The 22,331-nt window shown below is 43.4% G+C and overlaps 1 long non-coding RNA gene across 1 annotated transcript; it reads right to left on the bottom strand.

Moving 5' to 3' along the window:
• Nucleotides 1-1,391: 1,391 nt before the first annotated feature.
• LOC146679714 (uncharacterized) lies at nt 1,392-19,733 on the bottom strand. Its single transcript, XR_014918516.1, has 3 exons — nt 19,674-19,733; nt 11,424-11,529; nt 1,392-1,627 (listed from the first exon to the last, which is right to left on the bottom strand). It is a non-coding gene; the product is annotated as an uncharacterized LOC146679714 (long non-coding RNA).
• Between the last annotated feature and the right edge of the window lie 2,598 nt (nt 19,734-22,331).

Genomic DNA, 22,331 nt, shown 5'->3' with positions numbered 1-22,331 from the left:
AGTTCAGCCCAGCAACCAGTTCAGTTCAACACAAGTTTAAATGATTCTATCTGAACTCTGTGGAGCCTGATCTCAAGCTTTTTGAGTCTGACACAGAAACCAGAGGATCTTTCTGTGTCTTCAGATTCACTGTGATCCAGTGATGGGAGTGATTTCAGCCCTGAGTGATCGCGCTGATGTTTGCACAGAGCAGACAATGAGGTGAATGTTTGGGCACATTGGTAACAGTGAAACAGTTTATTAGTAACGTGGGATCGTTTGTGTGCAGAGTATGAACTGAGATTCCTGAAGCTCTTGTCACACTGGTCACAGCTGTAGTTTCCTTCAATGTGTGCACGTTCATGAATGTTACGATTACCTGACTGTGAGAAGCTTCTCTCACAGTGTCTGCACTTGTGTGGTTTCTCTCCTGTGTGGACTCCTTTGTGTGATTTAAGCTGACCTTCAGTGGTGAAGGATGACCCACACTGATCACAGAGGTGCTTTTTAACCCCACTGTGAATCAGTTCATGTCGTTTTAAATCTCTTGTTGTGGTGAAGCTTCTCCCACATTCTTTGCAGTATTTCAGTTTGTCTCCAGTGTGTCTACGTTGATGTACTTTTAGGGTATTTTGCCAACTGAAAGTTTTTCCACAGAGGTCACAATGAAAGTCTTTCCCACCACCACAGTGATGACAGGGTTGAGAACTGGATCCATCTGTGTCGCTCTGCTTCTAAACAAAGACAGTGTAAGTCAGTCCTTCAACATTTGTATCCTGAACGTCGCCTGAAATAAAGAGCATCTCTGCAGACGTCCAACTACATTTGACTGTTTCAGTTAACACACTCAGTTTACTGGGCTGCAATAACTACAATACTACCACCATAATACTACAGTAATACTAAAATCATAACTGAAAGGAAAATCTGAATAATCACTCAGAGCTGCTTTTCCATGCAGTAGAATTGCTAACATGCTAACACAGTTTAATGAGCAGAGTTGTTCCAAACAGTCAGGCTAAAATGACAAGATAACAATATAAATACATACCTCACAGTAGCTGCACTTGTAGAGTCTCTTTCTGGTGTGGATCTGTTGGTGTTGTCTCAGGTGATGTGGAGATTTAAAAGTCTTCTCACACAGGTCACATTGATAAGGTCTCTCCTCAGTGTGGGTAAACATGTGCTGTTGTAAGTGTGCGTCTGTTGTAAACTCTTTGCCACACTGTTCACAGCAGTACACATCATGTCTGGTGTGAATGCGTAGGTGTGTATTTCGGTACCCTCTCTGGCTGAAAGTTTTTCCACAGATGTCACAGCTGTATGCCTTAATTCCAGAGTGGGTAACTAGATGCCTCTGTAAGTGGCTACTGCGAGTAAAAGCTCTGCCACACTGATCACAGCTGTACGCTTTAACTCCTCTGTGGATGACCTGATGCTGTTTTAGTGAAGCCCTCACAGTAAAACCCTTCCCACACAAGTCACAGCTGAACGGTCTCTCACCAGTGTGGATGACCTGATGCCGTTTTAGATTAGCCCTCACAGTAAAACCCTTCCCACACTCGTCACAGGTGTGTTTTTTCTCTCCCTTTCTTCTGTGGGGTTTGTCGGCCTCCTGAGAGCGCTGACTTCTGGCTCCATGTTGGTCCTGCAGTGACAGAGATACAAACAGAGGCAGTGAGTGAAATGCAGTCGTGGAACAAACTCAACCTTCAAACTCCATTAACACTAGTTTTAAACCTGAAGGTGGAGCGTGGCACCAAACACCTTAAAGGTCTCTTATCCCCACCTGCTGGTAGTTCTAACACATTACATCCAACCTGCTGTTAAAGATAATTCATGACTGTTCAAACACTAAAATCATGCCCATCCCTCCTGATTGTACACACACACACACACACACACACACACACACACACACACTATTTTATAATTTAGATTATTTTGTTGTTTCCTATTACATATTTCTATAATTTGTATAGATTTATACAGAATTATTCAGTGATAATAAATCCTATGTTTGTTTATTCTAAAGGAACCCCGTTAGCTTCCACAACAGATGTTGCTCGTCTTCCGTCAAATACTCACATAAAATATTACACAATAAAGTGGATTCAAGATATCCACATAATTTCACTCTTACATCCACAGTGAGGTTTCACAATTGTTCAAATATAAGCAATCAATAATAATAATAATAATATCAATAACATTGAGGCACATTACACAAATTTCAAAAACAAATCATGTCTTACAATATTTACAACAACTAAAAGCTCTGTAAATCGGCTTTTAAGTGTTCATTGAAGTTTTGAATAATTCTCTAATTTTTTAAGGCAACTTATTCCACTTAAAAGTTGCTCTAAATGTAACAGTTTTACAAAACGTTACTTTTAACTCGAGCATTTACTAAGTTGCAGTTTGTTGAAAACTGTGTAATATGATGATGTATTTCATCTGGATACTGCAGCTGAGCAGAATAAATGTGGTGTGTTTAACAGAATTGCTTTCTTTAGAACTACAAGTAAGCCATAGAATATTTTAGCCTGTACAGGAAGCCAAGAAAGGTTATTATGCATTTTATCAATATTAGTATAGTATGAACATCTTCACACTAATCTGGACGCCTTATTCTGGACTAACTGAAGTCTGTTAAGATCTGTCTTATTAGCTGCTGACCAAATGATTGAACAATACTCCAGATGAGACATTACTAGTGCATTAATGACATCTTTCATAATGAAGAAGTGATACACAAAGAGCATTTCATAGCCATAGCTATGCCTTGTCGGCAGAGTTATGTGACATTAGTGATGTTTGTACTTTCAGCGTTAACTTGGTTTTAAAGCCTTTAAAATATACGCCGTTCAATAGTCGACCTTCATCTAACAGAGAATGTGATGATTTTGTGGATAATTAAAGTCAGTCATATATCCACAAACACAACAAGCTGAAAGTCAGTGATGCTGCTCGGTTTGCAGTCCTGAACATCACGGCACAAGCAGGATTCACTGCACTGTTAATGTTAGCTGTGTTATATTGCTGCCTCTGTTCGCTGGTGTCGAGCCAAACGCACTTTAACGTGTGTTTGAACGAGCTGACGGTTCACTCGTTAAGCTGAAAGAAAGATGCTTTAATCACAGCAGTCACACATGTGTCCACTGCACCATCTGGAACTCTTCTTGTTTACACTCGTAATAACACAAACACTAAATCCTGCTTCTCTGGTGCTGTTGTGTAGCAGTGTGTACACCTGAGACTGTCACCTGTCTGTCTGTCCTGCACTCTCTCTCTGTTTCTTTCTCTCTGATTGTGGAATAAAAGTATGAACATGTGTTTATAAGTTACACTTGTGTTTGAATCCTGCAGCTTATCACACATTTGATTTCCATGTGTGACGACTGCAAGTGTCCAGAGTGAGGACAGACTGAGGGAGCCACTGCTGCACATCATCTGTGAGGCTTTGCACCCCTGATGATCCACCAGGACAAACTCAGCAGTGTGTGAGGAAGAGGAGGAGGAAGAGCCAGCAGCTGCTGACAGATGGAGGGAATAGACAGACTGTTCCCTGTTTGTGAAGGACTGCTAGGAAAGTTTAACATAACTGTCTGTGCTGAATCAGTCTTATTAGGTAATGTTCAAATAATGTGATCATCCCAGTGTTTCCAGTGTGGGAGAAAGTACTCAGGGCCTTCAAGTTACACACTATGAAAGGCAGCAACAAGTTTAATGTTCAGAAACCTAAAGTCTGTATCAGCAGCAGGATGGAGCTAAAAATAAATGTTGGTTTCAGTTCTATGAAGCTTTGAGTGTTTTGGATCAGTAGCTGCTGTGTTTGTTGCATCATATTGCTGTAACTGTTTATATGCTTTATATATTCTGAGCTAAGTTGATCTATAGTGTTACATCATATTCTATAAGGATGTTATGTGTTTGTAGACTTTCTGCCCAGTTTGACCCATTTAGCAGAAGTCAGCCTGTTTAAGGCTCTGATATCTATTCTGTGTGACTTACAGCAGTTATGACATGGTCTGATTTTCTCACCCAATAAAGGAATATTTCATATATCAGTCTACTCTTCATTCTATCAGACACAGTTATCACACCACAGTTATCACTCCACTTCCCCTGCCGGTGGCAGACTCCCTCGGGTGTCGGTGTGTTGGTGGTTCTTTGTATCTGGGGGTGGGCGTCCGGGTACACACCGGCTCACTCCTTGGCGGCCGCTTATTGGGGCTCGCTCGGGCCATTTCAGAGGTGGGGTGCCCCCGGCCTCTCGGCCTGGGGCTCAGTCACTCAGGCACAGCTGGCTGCCGGCGGAGCTCACGGGCGCGTCACTGCAACTCCCCCTGGCTTCTGCTCCGCGGCTGCTGAGTGAGCCCTCATCTGGGACTCTCCTTAGCTCTTACTGGGACAGTGGCGCGGCTGCCCCTCTGTGGGTCTTCCTTGGTCTCTTGTGTTCTGGGGGCCTCTGGATGTCTGGAGTTTTGATCTCCTCCATACCTGCTTGATACCATAAAGGACAGGGCTGTGGCTCCCCACACTCCCTAGCAGATCATTACATGGAGAAACCTTTGGAATGCAAGCATGCTGATCCACACAGGTATGCACACAGGTGTACACACAGGTATTCACAGACGCGGACTACAGCTTTCTTGGCTGCTGCCTCAAAGCACACTGTGCGCTGTCTATCTTGAGTGTTGCACAATATCGTTTATTATTTAGTATCTACTGATATCTACTGCTAGCTAGTTTATTGTGATGGTGCTTTTTTTTTCTATTATTATGTTGCTCTTTGTTGTTTGCTGTCTCCTCTGTTTTTTTTTTCTCCATACAGGTGACCCAGGAGTTTTTTTTGTTTGTTTTTTGTTTGTTTTTTTTCTCTCTTCCCCCCCTTCTCACCGTCTCTTCTCCCCTTTGGTTTTCTTTCTTTCTCTCCCCCTCTTTCTTTCATTCTTTCCCCCTGTCCTATCCCACAGTTATGTCTGTCCCGTTTGCAACTGAAAATAAAATAAATTCATAATTATAATAAAGATCAATCAAATGGACCAATATGGCAAGGCCATGAAATTCAAATTCAAATTTTATTTGTCACGTACACAGTCATACACAGTACGATATGTAGTGAAATGCTTGGACAACTGCTTGTGACCTAAAGAGAACAAAAAAGGAAAAGGCTATGAATAAGATAGGAAATAAATATGAAAAATTAAAAAGGGTAAATTTAACTAGGAAGGAATAAAATATAAATTAAGGTTAAAAATGAAATAACTGTACAACACAAATTAGAATGAAGGGTAAATTTAACTGGGAAGAATAAGATAAAATATATAAATTAAAGTTGAAAATAAAATAACTGTACAACAAAATACACAATACACAATATAGAACTATATAAGAATGTATGAAGAAATCTAAATATAAATAAATATATACACAATAACAGCAGCTGTACAAGTATTAACCGGAAATGAAGAATATAGTGACCAGTGTTGTGCAAAACCAAAGTCCAGAAAGTCCAGTGTGTGTAAGAACTGTATGTGTGGGTCAGTACTGTGTGGTGGTGTGATTGAGAAACCGTATCGCCTGCGGGAAGAAGCTCCTCCTCAGTCTCTCTGTGTTGGTCTTCAGGGAGCGGAATCGCTTTCCTGACCTCAACAGAGAGAACAGTCTGTTGTTGGGATGGCTGAGGTCCTTCACGATCTTCCTGGCCTTGGTCCAGCACCGCCTGCTGTAGATTGAGTGCAGGTCAGGGAGCTCGGAGCGGATGGTGCGCTCAGCTGACCGCACAACCCTCTGTAGAGCTCGTCTGTCCTGCATGGTGCTGTTCCCGAACCAGGTTAAGATGTTTCCCGCCAGGATGCTCTCTATGGTGCACGAGTAAAAGTTCCTGAGCACCTTGGAGGGCAGTTGGAAGTCTCTCAAGCGTCTGAGGTGGTAGAGACGCTGTCGGGCCTTTTTCACCACGGTGTTGATGTGACAGGACCATGACAGGTCCTGCGTGATGTGAACTCCGAGGTATTTGAAGCTGTCCACTCTCTCCACTGGGCACTCGTTGATGACGGGGGTCTGGTAGTTCCTCTCCTGCTTAGTGCTGAAGTCCACTATCAGCTCCTTTGTCTTACTGACGTTTAGAAGGAGGTTGTTCCTCTGGCACCAGTTCTCCAGATTCCTAATCTCCTTCAGGTAGGCCGTTTCGTTGTTATCAGAGATCAGGCCCACCACGACGGTGTCGTCAGCAAACTTGATGATGGTGGTGGAGCTGGTAGTGGCCACACAGTCATATGTGTACAAAGAGTACAGCAGGGGGCTCAGAACACACCCCTGGGGGGCTCCAGTGCTGAGAGTGGTGGAGGCTGAGACATGTCCGCCCATCCTTACTGCCTGTGGTCTGCCAGTTAGGAAGTTGGAGATCCACTGACACATAGATGAGCTGAGTCCCAGATGCTCCAGCTTGGTGGTGAGTGTGGAGGGAATTATGGTGTTAAATGCAGAGCTGTAGTCTATGAAGAGCATTTTAACATAATTCCCCCTTCTAGTGTCCAAGTGAGTGAGTGATGTGTGGAGGAGATGAGAGATGGCATCGTCTGTGGAACGATTTGGACGGTAAGCGAACTGTAGTGGGTCCAGTGTGTCTGGTAGTGAAGAAATGATGAAGTCTCTGACCAGGCGTTCAAAGCACTTCATCACTACTGAGGTGAGGGCTACAGGGCGATAGTCATTGAGAGAAGCAGGGTGGGGTTTCTTCGGGACAGGAACAATGATGGACTCTTTGAAGCATGTGGGGATCACCGACTGAGATAAAGAGATGTTGAATATCTCAGTGAACACAGGAGCTAGCTGGTATGCGCAGTCTCTGAGGATACGACCTGGGATGCCGTCTGGTCCTGCTGCTTTCCTGGTGTTCACTCTCTTGAAGGCTCTCCCTACTTCATGCTCGGAGATGACGAGCACGTTTCCGGTGCTGGCAGTATCTTCCTGTCTGCAGCCGTTAGCGCCGCTAACACAAGCATTGTTGGAGACCTTAGCTGCAGCCTCGAAGCGAGCATAGAAAGTGTTCAGCTCGTCTGCCAGAGTCACGGCCGCGTTCGTCATACCGGTTGTTGGTGCTTTATAGTCCGTTATTGTCCTTAGTCCCCGCCACAGGCTCCTAGAGTCACTCTGTTGGAGTTGTGACTCTAGTTTCCTCCCGTAGCGCTGCTTCGCCTCTTTCACCGCCCTCCGCACGTTATATGACGCGGCTTTGTACGGGTCCATGTCCCCCGTCATGAGTCCCGTGTTGTAGGCAGCGGTGCGGGATCTCAGAGCGTCGCGGATGGTTTTATCCACCCACGGCTTCTGGTTGGGAAACGTTGTGATAGTCTTTGTCTCCACGGTATCATCCGCTAGTTTCCCGATGAATCCCACAACCGCTTCCGTAAACACGTTGACGTCATCGTCGGAGTTGTTTCTGAACATGCCCCAGTCTGCGTCATCGAGTGCGTCCTGTAACGCGGCCACCGATTGATCCGTCCAGCGCGCGACCTTCCTCTGAACCGGAACTTCCTGTTTCAGCCTTTGTTTGTATTTTGGCATGAGGAAGATGGCGGCGTGATCAGATTTGCCAAACGGGGGGCGGGATTGTGCCTTGTAGCCGTCCTTGACCGTAGTGTAGCAGTGGTCCAGTGTCCTTTCACCCCTGGTGGGGCAGGTGATGTGTTGATAAAAGTTCGGCGCTGCGCGTTTGAGGTTGGCGCTATTAAAGTCCCCCGTCACAATAAGCGCAGCGTCCCGGTGTTGTGTCTGGTGCTGTGTGAGTGCCTCATGCAGCTCGCATAAGGCGGTGACCGTGTCCGCTTGTGGTGGAATATAAACGGCACTTACGATGACCGATGTAAATTCCCGAGGTAGATAAAAAGGACGACACATGATGGACAGTAGTTCCAGATTTGGTGTGCAGGAGCGTGTGAGAGGAACAACGTTCGCACTGTTGCACCAGTTGTTGTTCACCATTAAACACACGCCGCCTCCCCTTGACTTCCCCGAGTCCCGTATCCTGTCCATGCAGTGAACCGAGAAGAACTCGGCCGGCTGGATGGCGTGGTCCGGCACCTCTGGGTTCAGCCATGTCTCGGTGAAGCAGAGGAGATTGCAGTCCCGAATGTCTCTCTGGAACTTTATCCTGGCCCTGAGGTCGTCAAGCTTGTTCTCCAGTGACTGGACGTTGGCGAGCAGGATGCTAGGCAGAGGTGTGCGGTGTGCACGAGCTCTCAGCCTGTTCCTGACGCCGGCTCGCTTCCCTCTAGGCCGCCGCCGCTTCCCTTTGTTCTCCCTCGAGATCTCACTCGGCCAGCTCGGATCCGGAGTTAAAAACTTCGAATTGTGAGTACATTGTAAACCAATAGAAACAAGAGTGTCACTGTCATACCTAATGTACCCAATGGTGATGATTTTGCCGATTTAGAAACACTGAAAACTAACTTAAAAAAACAAAGACAAAGAAAAAGTGGTCGGAGCAGTCGTGACGGCAGCCGACCTCACCGGCGCCATCTTAATTCAATGATGATCCACTTGGTAAAATAAATCCGCTTGGCATCTTTCTTGGCCTCAAGACAACAATTCTGATGGCTATAGATCCAAACGGGACAAAAAAAAAAAAAAAAAAAAGAAGACAGTTATCACAGCTCCTACGTTTGCTTTTTACACATACCGTATTTTCACGACCATAAGGCCAAAAGTCTTAGATTTTCTTCAAAAAGTACGGCGCGCCCTATAGCGCAGTGCGCCCTACTATAGCGCAGTGCGCCCTATACCTGTTCTTTTATACCTGTATAAAAGAACAGGTATGTGCATTATGCAGAACATCGTTGTTTTAACAACCCTGAAAATGCCAAAGAGACACGCTTGCGAAGCACAGTTTAAACTGAAGGCCATCAGCTACGCGGAGGAACATGGAAATCGAGCAGCGGCGAGAGAATTTAAGATTAACAAATCGATGGTTTGCAAATGGAGGAAGCTAGAAAACAAGCTCCGGCAGGTCAAGAAAACGCAGCTGAGTTTCCGCGGACATAAGGCGAGGAGGCCCGAGTTGGAGGAAAGACTCGAGCGGTGGATCATCGAGCAAAGAACGAGCGGGAGAAGCGTTTCGACGGTCACCATTCGGCTAAAAGCAGTTTCACTAGCTGAAGAGATGAACATTGAACATTTCCAAGGAGGCCCGTCTTGGTGCTTTCGTTTGATGAAACGGTGCCATTTTTCCATCCGGACCAGGACTACGGTAGCGCAGCAACTTCCAGCGGATTATAAGGAAAAGCTGGCCATCTTCTGCTCCTACTGCAGCAAACACATCGGCGACAAAAACATCCAGCCCAGCCACATCACAAACATGGACGAGGTCCCGCTCACTTTTGACATCCCGGTGAGTCACACTGTGGAGAAGAAGGGGACCAGCACGGTAGCGATACGCACAACGGGGTATGAAAAGTCTTCTTTTACTGTTGTGCTTGGCTGCCATGCTAATGGACAGAAACTGCCGCCTATGGTGATTTTTAAGCGAAAGACTTTGCCTAAAGAGAAGTTTCCAGCAGGAATCATCATTAAGGCAAATGAAAAGGGCTGGATGGATGAGGAAATGATGAAAGACTGGCTGAGGGAGGTGTATGTAAGGAGACCAGGTGGTTTTTTTCCACGCATCACCATCGCTGTTGATCTGTGACTCTATGCGTGCCCATCTCACAGCCGATGTGAAAAAACTAGTGAAACAAATGAACTGTGAGCTTGCTGTCATTCCGGGAGGCCTGACAAAGGAACTCCAACCGCTGGACATCGGTGTGAACCGCCCGTTCAAAGTAAGGCTGCGAGCGGCCTGGGAGCGATGGATGACCGATGGAGACCACAGTTTCACCAAGAGTGGAAGGCAGCGCCGGGCGAGTTACGCCACAATTTGCCAATGGATTGTAGATGCTTGGGCTAACATGGCTGCTGGCTCTGTTGTTCGAGCTTTCGCAAAAGCCGGCATCGTTTCCGAGGAGCCGCACGGCACGGAAAGTGACTGACAGTGAAGAAAGTGAACCTGGCATGTGTGATGGAGATTTAGCGCAGCTGTTCAATTCAGACACAGAGGATGAGGACTTCGATGGGTTTGATTGATGATAAAAATGTGAGTACCAAACTTTGTTTTGCTCCTGCTTTATTTTTAAATACGCACACTTGTATGCTTGTGTGTTGTTGATGATGACGATAACTGGTAATAAAAATGTGAGTACCGAACTCAGGTTTGCTCCCGCTTTATTTTTAAATACGCATACGGTACTTGTATGCGCCCTATGATCCAGTGCGCCTTATGTGTGTGTTAAATACAGTAAAGGCACACATAACTGAGACATGATACATAGATATGATACATCTGTATACACACTGTCACAGATACTTGTCTGTGAGTGAAGTGATTAATATGATAACTATAATATTGGCCATATCATATTTACACTGACTTTAGTCTCATGAACAACATCAGCTAATTGTTATTTACAGCTAATCTTAAACGACTGTTCAGCACAGAAATGAAGCCCAACAATCATGTTTCACAGTCCTGTGGTCTCAGCCTCAGATACTCATCAAATCACACAGAGCTCATGTAGAAACAAATGAACTAAATATGTTCTCCTTCATTTCTGTCAAACAAAGCTGTATGAAACGTTTCCAGCTGTTAGTATCATGGTTGCTAGGCAACCTGGGCAGCGCGACGGAGGCTAGACGTCCCATTTCACGAGCCTACGAGCCTCGCACTTCGGCCTTAGCGGTCTTTGAGTACGCGGCCCTTGAGGACTTTAAAGCTGCAGAACCTGAATCGGGATACAGCCATGATGATCTCCAGCCTCGTGCTCGCCAACATTCTCACCTGAGTTAAGAAGACGATCACTGAAATGGTCTCAGCAGGTCCTTTGATGACAGCAATGAAATGCAGCGGTAAGGCTTTTTGGGGATTAAGTTCGTTTTCATGGCAAAGAAGGACGATGCAGTTCATCTGATCACTCCTCATAACATTCTGGAGTGCAGGCAAAATGCTATTATAAAAACTTAAGCAGCAACTTCTCCAGGTTCCAATATTTATGCAATTCTCAAACCTTTTGGCCACGACTGTATAACCTCTTCTGAAGTTTAGTGGATATTATACATGGTTATGCTCAGGATGTGTCGGCCAGTTTCCACTGGAAACGCCTTTTGGTTGAACTGTCAGCGAGGAATTTGCATTTGCACTGTTACATTTTTATATAACTTTAATGCACATAAACAACAGCTGCTTGTTTCAGTGAAAATACATTGATGGCTTTTTAATAAAGTTGTGCAGCTGTAAAGTATTTTGTCTGGTGTCAATTCTATCGTCAGCTACATCGTTATGGCAAATGTTCAAATGTATATGGTGATAAATATCTTTGGTCATATGGTCCTGCTCTGTCTGTCACCTTCTGTGTTGAGCTCATTGTTTCCTCTGTAGTGGCTGAGCTGAGTCCAAGTAGCTGAAAATGTTCCTCTGCTGCTCCGTCAGACTCTCCTCCTCCTGCTGATCAGCTGGGACACAAAACAGATCTTTGTTAGGCTCCACACTGCACTGAAGAGTCAAAGTGTCTCATATGTTCATCTGACAAGTAAAAGAACACATTTTTGTTTCCCGAGGTGGGCAACTTGTTGGAAACAAACACAAAAGGTTTGAGCACTGATACCTGCCATTGCTGGCATTGAAAGATGCAACGCCAGCAACGTGGATTGTCAAGACTCAAACCAATCATCAAGCAAAGACAACAGGGATCATTTGTTTCTGTTTATTTAGCATTCACAGCATTTGTAGTTGCCTTCTGTGCAGGGGAAGTCCACGCACACTGTGTGGTACCGCCATCCGCAGAAGGTGCATTCAACCTCTGTAAGAGAAACGAGATTGTCTGAGACTGAAATGATATTCACTAAAGAAGTGGTGATTTGTAAAACTTCACATTTTGATCCGGGACGTACTCTGCATGAAAACAAGCGCTCACTCTTCCTGCTCAACAAATGACAAGGGCGGAGCCTTATACCACGTGATACAGAAGCTGTGCCGTGTGATGCTAAAATTAGCAGGGAAAAAACAACGGCGAGCACGTCAGGGACTGTGCAAAACGAGGGATTTAGGAAAAGGAAGAGAGAGAGCAAGCAAGAGAGAGAAATAAAAGAGCAAGAGAGAGAGATGGAAGAGCAGGAGAGAGAGATGGAAGAGCAAGAGAGAGAGATGGAAGAGCAAGAGAGAGAGATGGAAGAGCAGGAGAGAGAGATGGAAGAGCAAGAGAGAGAGATGGAAGAGCAAGAGAGAGAGATGGAAGAGCAAGAGAGAGAGATTGAAGAGCAAGAGAGAGAGAGCCAGGGCATCGATTATGGTTAGTTTGAGTCTTGACAATCCACATTGCTGGCATCTTTCAATATGTTTGAATGCACCAGTGTAAGTGCAGCCACTCAGACTCAATGTGTTCATAGAAACAGGTGCACATGTGTCACGAGTTCATCCAACAGTAGCTATGGCACTTGGCCACAGGGGGCAGCAGTGGACTGACCTGCATTTGAGACTGCTCCAGCTGCTCTGTGACAGTCAGTAGATCTGCTACAAATTGCAGATCATATGCAAGTTTTGGAAATGACATTATAAATATTCCTAACTTAGCCACGGCAGCCATGTTGATGCATTACCTATATTGGCTGAAAATGTTCATTTGCAGAGAAAAGACACAGGCAGACTGTGCTTACAGGACAACAACAACAACAATCTTTATTTATAGAGCACATTTAAAAACCAACGGCATGCCAAAGTGCTTAACGTAGAACAAATTAACACAAGTATAATCAGAGTCATAAAAATAAAAGTGTAGAATTATGTTCACAGGAAAAAGCCACCAATAGAAAAAATATAACTATAGCACATAGCTATAGCACAATATAACTGTGCCATCAACACACAATGGGGATAAGACATACACAGTGCAAATAAAAAGCAAGATAGGAAAATTAGTAAAATAAATCACTGCAGACAAGGCCAGCATTTAACCGGTAGAAAACGCAAGATTAAACAAATACGTTTTAAGCCGTGATTTAAAAGATTGAATAGAGTCAGACGCCCGAATGCCAATGGGAAGGTTGTTCCACAACTCTGGTGCGGCCAGGGCAAACGCTCGATCACCTCTAGACTTCAGCCGAGATCTAGGCCGCACCAACAGTAACTGTGAGGATGATCTTAAAGCCCTAGCAGGAACATATAAGCTTAAGAGTTCCTTAAGATAGCTCGGTGCTGTGTTATTAGTGATTTTAAAAGTAAACAGCAGAATTTTAAATTGGATACGGTATTTCACAGGAAACCAGTGCAAATCAGCTAGGACGGGAGTAATGTGGGCAAACTTCTTAGTTTTGGTTAGAATGCCTGCAGCAGCATTTTGGACTGTCTGTAAACTATGGAGGAGGGAGAGTGGAGTCCAAAATAGAGTGAATTGCAGTAATCCAGCCTCGAAGTTACAAAGGCATGGATGAGTTTTTCCAGGTCTTTATGCGGGATGTACTGCCTGGCCTTAGAAATAAGGCGGAGTTGGTATAAACTCGATCTAACAACAGCAGACACTTGTCTATCAAGTTTAAATGAGCTGTCAAGTAACACGCCCAAATTCCTAACAGTGTCGGAAAAGGAGCTAGTGAGAAAACCAAAAGCATCACGAAGTTTGGCACGAAGGACGTCACTGCCAAAGACCACAATTTCAGTTTTCTTATCATTAAGGATAAGAGTATTTGCCAGGAGCCATTGCCTGACCTCACACATGCACTCTCGAAAACTATTCAAGGACAAAGCTAGGTCATCATTTAACTCAAAGTAGATCTGAATGTCATCAGCATAATAATGAAAAGCGATGTGATATTTCTCAAAGATAGCGCTTAATGGAAGCATGTACAATGAGAACAGAGTAGGGCCTAACACAGATCCCTGAGGGACACCACAACAGACAGGTACAGCGGAGGAAGAGGAAGTGGCCAAGTGAACCGAGGAGAGCCGATTGGACAAGTATGATTTAAACCAATCCAAGGCAACACCCTTGATGCCTACAGCGTGCTCAAGTCTCGCCAATAGGATTTTATGATCAACCATATCGAAAGCCGACGATAAATCCAATAGCACTAGGACCGAGGAGCGCCCATTATCAGCCATTAGTAGAAGGTCATTGAGAACTCGGAGCAGCGCTGACTCAGTGCTATGATGTGGTTTGAAGGCCGATTGGAATTTATCATTAATGCTATTCTCATCCAGGTAGGCCTGGAGTTGAAGCAACACTATCTTCTCAAGAATTTTGGCCAAGAACGGAAGCTTGGAAATCGGCCTATAGTTCGCATAATCATTATAATCGAGGTTCCTTTTTTTAAGAACAGGCTGAATTATAGCATGTTTAAAGGCTGATGGTACGCAACCAGAGAGCAAAGAAGACTTCAAAAGGGACAATATACTAGGTCCAATTGCACTAAAACAGTCCTTAACTATACGAGATGGAAGAACATCATATACGAGATTAGTATTGTTCATTTGTTCAACCAGACGCTTAAGAGTAGGGAGTGAAACGGGTTCAAACTGATAGAAGGAAGAGGAACAGTCAGGGGTAAACGCAGGGCCTGTCATTAAAGGAAGAGCAGATTTAAGAGATGAGACTTTATCTAAAAAATAATTTAAAAATTGTTCGCAAAGAACCGTGGAGCACGGCAGCGGCATAGTGGGGCAGGGGTTGACCACAGAGTTAAAAATTTTAAATAAAATTCGAGGATTGTTACCATTGGTAGAGATAATTTTTGAAAGAAAAGCTGCTTTAGCCATTTTGGCAGCAGTTTGAAACTTCAAGCGACTAGTACGTAGGATGTCGTAAGATGCCTGGAGTTTATCTTTCCTCCACCTTCTCTCATCCCGCCGACACGCACGTCGTAGAGCGCGAACAGAGTCACTTAACCAGCATTGTGAGTAAGTTCTGGGGCGCTTCATTTTAATAGGTGCCACAGTGTCGAGGATGGAGGAACATGTAGTTAACAGGGTATTGGCAAAATTCTCAACCATATGAGGGGTAAGACAATCTGACGTAATAGATGCAGAATACACAAAAGAAGCAGAGAATTTCACCACAGTATCAGCATTAACAGTACGCACATCACATAATAACGTTACATGTTATTATGTGATGTTACTGAAATCATCATGAATAACAGGAGTGGTGATTCCTGTAACTTTGTGTATATAATTTGGCATTTCTTACTGATGTAGGCCAAAAATAAATACATAAACTGAGCACCTGATGGCTTTGAACTTTTGTTGTCCATCTTCCATTGGTTTGAATTTTGCGCTCCAGTACAAACACAAATCCCCCAACCCGAGGATCAGCACAATTAACCTAACAGACCTACACCTTAGTTCACAGATTCACTTTGTCTAAGGTTGATTTCTGGGATTTCACACAACCCAGGATTCAGATCGTGAATCCATGATGGGCTTGGATTTACATCATTATAAATGAAATGTGCTCTACTTGGAAGCAGCCGGCCCCGCCCCTTTTGACGGGTTGTGTGAGACTTTAAATCATCAAACTGTAAATTATAAATTTAAATTGTTATTGATCCTTTACCCCGAGTCCTAAAGTGTAGATTTATTTTCTTACTCTTCTTATATTTATTGTTTGTTTACTTGCACCGCTGTAACTGCAGCCTCGTCGTCTCGTCTCTCTATATGCTGGACTGTCTGTAGCGGAGATGACAATAAAGTTTACTTTGACTTCAGCAGCGCGCAGGCGCACCGAGGGCTCTCGCGCTCACTTTATAGAATTTAGAAAAAACATTGGTGCAGATTATAAGTCTGTATCATAATATCTGTTTGTTGTGTTGTTTTTATTTTGTTTTGCGAGTTGGTTATTAGATGCCGCTCCAGCCAGCCAGAGACTCCCCGCCGTAATAAACTACGTATTCTCTTATTGCTGTTACCAAGTTCCTGTGAAAAGCAGATTTTTCCCACTGCTTACATTTATGGATATAAAATAGCTAAAAGTATTAACATGCCTCAGAGAAATCACTAATAACACTAAGGGCTGGACGGATTTGATTTGCATTCTTCAAGAAGAGTGTGGTGTCATCAGCTAGCTGGCTGATGATGAGCTCCTTATCAGCTGTGCTGATTCCTTGTATAACAGGTCAAATCTCGGGGTGGAGTCTTAATCGTTTTAATTGAGCTATTGCCATTCGTGTACAAGGTTTTGATAGCTTTACAGAAAAATGCCAAATTTTTCCAAAGACTGGAAAATAAATTGATGTTCAATTGTATCAAAAGCCTTTTAAAAATCCAGGAAGAGAATGAAGCTATAGTCAGATACCAAATCAGAGTAATCAAGTAGATCTAAAACCAGTCTCATGTTCTTAGAAAGGTGTCTGTTTCTCATAAAGCCTGATTGTGTCTCATCGATAATTGTGTCCAAGAACTCTTTCATTCTGTTAGCAAGTACTAAAGCCATAATCTCATAGTCATCATTGAGCAGACAGATGGGTCTCCAATTATCAATAAGAAGTAAGTCTTTGTTTGGCTTTGGAATAAGTGTTATGAGACCCTGAGTAAGAGTAGGAGGGAGGATGTTATTCTCTACACTTCCTATGAAAAGCTGCAGTAAGAACGGAGCCAGGAGATTAGAAAATGATTCATAAAACTCTGCAGTTAAACCATCTGTGCCGGGAGATTTGTTGGCCTTAAGTGCAGAAATAGGATTACAAACGTCCTCCACAGTCAGAGGGCTGTCACAGTGACTTCTATCTTCCACAACAATAGTTTTTAGGTTTTTAATATTATTGAGAAACAGCGTTGAGACATATATATATATATTCTACTTTTCTAAATGATTGACTATTTCAATGGAGAACCTAAATGACACGGACCCGTGTTTGTTATTACATATCTCTATTTTGAATGTGACAAGTCTATCATTGCCTGTTATTCATAGGTATTCACAGAGTTTTTGGCCTTTTTTCCTCTATAACAGTTAATTGACTCTTTACAGTGGCCTGCTATGGTTAATAATAACATGTTCAGTCATGAGTGAAATCAAAGCTTTTCTTCACTTTAGCATTTAACATTCCCAACAATATAATGTGATACCTTAATTAAAACACAGCTAATAAAACACAATTTTCTTAATGCAAACATCAGTGACTCAACATTAGCAACCAAAGGGTTCAGTCTGCAGCTCACACTCATGTGAAGCTACAGCCTCCCCCTTTAGTCTCTGTCATCCTTCTGCTCCTGCACAAACAAAGCAAGACAAAACCTCCACCCTTCTTCTACAGGCTGGGTGAATTGTTGTGGACATTCACTAATCCTAAAGTCGGCACCGTTTTTGTCTCAGTATCAAGTCAGTTAAACTTTTAGTCGTCAGTCCGTCACAGTCCAGTCACATGCATACATCCACACACATTCATACCAGATATTGCTGATAATGGAGTCTCACGCGCAGCCTATTCGAGCCTCCATCACCAGCAGGATGACGTCATCATTTTAAAGGAAAACAGCTCCTTGTTTTTGGACTGGATTGACTCGCTGCAATCCTTTTAGGCTCAGGGCTTCTCATGTGATCAATGTGACATACAAGTGAATTTCTCCCAAGCCCATTATAATCATGGAGAAAAACACTTTGCCACTGTTTCCAGTAAGAATATTTTATAGCGCTTTAAAGTTCAACCTCTCAGGTCTGGATTAAAGAGCTGATTTGTTAAATCGGGAACTCACAAAATACCAAAATATCACCACCGGTGGATCACACCTCTCAGATGTTCTTATCTCAGTGCACTGTAACAAAAGCACAAACAAACGCAACCAATAAAACACTAATAAAGTAACAAATACTGGGGCCCATTGCAAACATGTCCAAGCATAAAACCATCTTTCTCTCTCTTAGAGAAAGAAAACAATCCAAACCTCACTGATAAAATCAACCTAGTGTCAAGCAAAACCCAAAAATCAACCAAAACTTCACCAGAAAGTTTTCCTCCCTCCCGGGACAATATTGTGCAGGAATACAGGCACCGTAACTCCTTTTGCACTGACAAAAACATGTTGGATTTACTTGATTCAATAGTGGACACTGGTTGCACACAAAGGTTTTGCTTTGGCAGAAACTTCTTTGCAAGCTCCTTTGACTTAAACAACTGAGTTAAATCAACACAACCTTTTCATATTCAGTAAACCTGCATGTTGTGTTCATAAAACACGATTGAAACATGTTCAGATGGAGTAAGTTGAGCTCCTGGAACATTTTAATCCTTCAATTGAAATTGAATGGGTCTACAACAACTACCATCCTCCTATCTCTATCCTGGTTGCAGCAGGGCTGGGAAATAACCCTGAAGTGATAGGTTACCAGGCAGGGTACACCCTGGACAGCTCACCAGTCTATCAGATAGAAACACACAGCCGTTTACATTCATGGATAATTTAGCCCAGGACCACCTTACTGTGGAGCAACAGCACTAACCAGCATGCCAACAATGGAGGAAATACAGGAAAGCTATGATTTCCTGTATTTGAGGCAGAATTCTTTTGTTCTTGCCCTTGACAGGTTAATCCACAATAAATAGCAACAGCATGCATGTGGTGTGTGTGTCGTTGTCTGCCTCTTATAACTCCAGTGATTTTCCTGTAGTTTGAAATCTTATGCGGTGTTGACACAATAATTTGTTGTAAACCAGGAAATTCCCAACTGTGGTAGAAAGCACAGCTTAGCCTTAGCAAATGTTCAAAGAAAAGTCGTCACTTCCTGATTTCTGCTTCACTGATAAATATTGTCACACTGGGGTTTTTGCAAATGATATCAGTGAGCACTGTGTGGCAGCTGGAGTCAGACAACTGAAGCTCCCACAATCAAGACCACAAACAGCTTTCAAAGGAGATTTGAAGCTTTTCTGGCAGCAAGCTTCATGATTTATGGGACTGTAACTGGAACAGAAACTACCTGATCACCAATGGTGAGCTGGCATGGAATTATTTTTATGACATTTTATCAAAGTTATAAATAAGCATGCCCATTAACACATAGTGAGTGAGCATGTTGTCTTCCCACGCAGTGAACAGCGGATGCTAATGTTTTTGTCACTTTTTACAGAGTCAAACTCAAAGTAAGGTCAGTGCTTCCACGCTTTAAACGCTGCACGCTCACACTCTCTCCACACTCGATAGATTATCCATTGTTCATCTGCACACAGCTGCGGTTTTAGTAACGCAGTAACGCAGCGTGCTTACGGGAAAGTAACAGTAATCTAATTACCTTTTTTGCAATAGTAATCCCTCACTTTACTCGTTTCTTGAAAAAAGTAATCGGATTACTGCCCATCTCTGGTTGGAGCTGTGCACTTGTGGGTTCAACCTTGTGTACACGTTTATCTTTGCTGTGTGTACTTGTACCTCTGAGTGGAAGCTGAACTCTTGAGTTCGAGTATCGAAGCATCAGCTGTGACGTTAAAGTCCAAACAGCTCGTTCATTTGACGTGCAAATGAACGAAGGTAACGCCGTTTTCATGTGGATGTGTCACTGAGACACTTTCCACATCCACAGCTCACAAAATGGGAAAACTATAGAAGTATAACAATGAAGAAGTTACTATGTTACGGGTCCCAAGGATGAAGACCTCGATGACAAATATGTTACCTGTAAAAGCAGGTGAAGAGCAGAGTAAGGAAGACACGATGCGTCTCTGCTTTCCTCCAGAACGTGTCTGAGTCTGATTTATTTCACACAAATAAATGCTATAAAACACTAAACATGAGCTTTCAATATACTGTTCAGCTGGTTCCTCATTCACATCAATTACATTTACTTATTTCACAACATCAGTGAAATATACTCTTTTTAACTGGTTCAGTTTCTCAAGTTCACACTTCTTTCCATAACAGCTACATCCTTTTATCATATCAATAAACACATCACATTGTCTTCTGCAGTGTCTTACTGGCTAAACAGTTCTATTCAATAACAGCATTGGTAAATACATTACATTTGTTCCCTCCAGTAATTTACTGGCAAAATCACTATTTAGTGCATCATGAAACACAGCTTGTTGAATCAACCCATGAATGCCTCTGTTAGCTACACAGAGTTGCTCAGAGTGCTTGTGTTACACTAGCTAATCTACTCAGTCACTTTAACAGAACTATTAACATTCACATCTCACAGAACTGATTTGATTGGAGCATTACAACACGTTTGCACAGAGCATAGGAGCGCACTGACTCTGCTTCACGAGCGCTCCACCTAACGAGCGGGCTCGCGGTGCGGTCGCGCGGGACACTCCTCTGGTTTTCTCCCGTGTTTACATATAAATAACTTTGGCGGACCGCCTTAACTCTCCCATTCACATTAACGTGGGTAACCATGGTGACAATAAACAACATTTTCGGTGCGAGCACCGTGTACCGACCTGTAAAAGCAGGTGAAGAGCAGAGTAAGGAAGACACGATGCGTCTCTGCTTTCCTCCAGAACGTGTCTGAGGAAGCAGCGGAAGGTGGGCTCCACTTACTGCTCCCCGAAACCCCGGAGCAAGCACCAAAGTTCCGCCCTCACTGCTTTCTAACATAAAATGAATCCCTGTTACATGGATTTTCTATCCTCTTAAAGAAACTGAAAATAAATACATATAGCAATGAAAAATGTCCCGTTACATGAGTGTTTTACACAAAATAATATTCATGTGGTCATTCCCTCACAGGGGTGCCACAACTACACTGCTGTTTTGACAGAGACACAGTGTGTTTATCTAACTTGGCTGAAGCCAAAGTTCTCCAGACAAATTCAGTCTGTTTCTGCCAAGTGTGAACTCACTGGATGAGCGCCAGATACACAGAATCAAAAAGGGATAAATTACTTTTCTTATGTCATGTTCCCGTCACAAACTGGCTCAAGGAGAGGGGAAGCAGGAGTCCACAGATGAAATGTTCCTATAAATAAAGTGGAATTTATTCAAACTTTACCAAAACTTCAACACATCAAATACAAGCAGTTCAGCAGGGAGTGGATGTGTGTTGCATGTGCCAGGTGGATGCAGAGAGAGGCCAGGGCCACGTTCAAACCTGAACACGCTGCACAGTGTTTTCTTCCATTTGTTAGGGATGAATGAAATGCTTCCTTGAAAGGATGTGTGCAGTCACCAGTGGGCGTGGAAGCATGTGCGCCCTCATTTGGTGGGTGTACAAGAAAAGTCATCCTGTCACACAGCAATGCCTACATAAATCACACCACTCTGCTTAAAATAATAATGTTTAGTGAAGCAGGTGAAGCAAAGGGCTGCTTTTAATAGGCTGGGAGACCCAGGTGTGCTGCTTTAGCTGCTGAGCCTCTTATGACAGAACAGCGGAGAGTGGTAAGAAGGGAGGAGGGGGTCTGGCTGTGTTTGTGAACGATAGATGGTGTAACTCTGGGCATTTCTCTATCAAAGAGACGCTATGCTGTAAGGACATTGAGCTGCTAGCGGTTAGCATGAGACCGTACTATCTACCACGAGAGTTTACACACGTGATTATGATAGCTGTGTATGTCCCGCCCTCTGCTAACGCTGCAGCAGCCTGTGAGGTCCTGCACACTGTAACCAGCAGACTCCAAACACAGCACCCTCAGGCCCTTTTCCTGATCTCTGGGGACTTTAAAGATGATGTAACCATTTAATTATGGTTACATAATTAATTATGTAATTAATTATGCAAAATGCAAAACGCTCAGCTGTGTCTCCAATCAAAGCTCTGTAACTTCAGAGGTGATGTTCATATGTTGACTAATGGTTTTCTTTCATTTTTGATGTACTGCAGAATATTTGTATAAAATCCAGGCCAGGAAAATCTCCTTCATGTGTTTCTGTGTTTTGTCTTCAGCTACGTTGACACAAAGGCCTCTGCTGTGACGCTCACACCTTTGATAAAGTCTGGAGAGTGTCAGCTTCCTGTTTATAGATACAAAAATATGTAATGTTGTGAACTCTGGCCGCAGCGGCGCAAGAAAAAGGAGAATTACGGGAAGCACTCACAACAGGTAAAATCAAAATAACAAAGTAAAGTACGATAAAATAAAAACCAACAAAAGAACAACACAATATACTTCCCCGTACTGTTACTGCTAACCTCTGTTAACCTAGTAACTCTTACCTTCTAACTGACAGCTGGTCAATAAACGAGCTCCATAAACGCTCCATATTCACCTTTACATGGAATATAAAGGGAAAAGAAGAAACACAGTGCTGTGTCAGCGTTAGACATATAGATATATCCTTGCTTTTAATACATTTGAAGGTGGGTGGGAGAGGTGCTTCTCCGCGTAGT

This window comes from Copadichromis virginalis, unplaced genomic scaffold, assembly GCF_057382275.1.
Source record: "Copadichromis virginalis isolate Kocher_CV1m ecotype Utaka unplaced genomic scaffold, C_Virginalis_male_GT1.1 unmapped_scaffold_1, whole genome shotgun sequence".
Taxonomy (NCBI): Eukaryota; Metazoa; Chordata; class Actinopteri; order Cichliformes; family Cichlidae; genus Copadichromis; species Copadichromis virginalis.
This window is presented reverse-complemented; position numbering and strand designations above follow the sequence as displayed.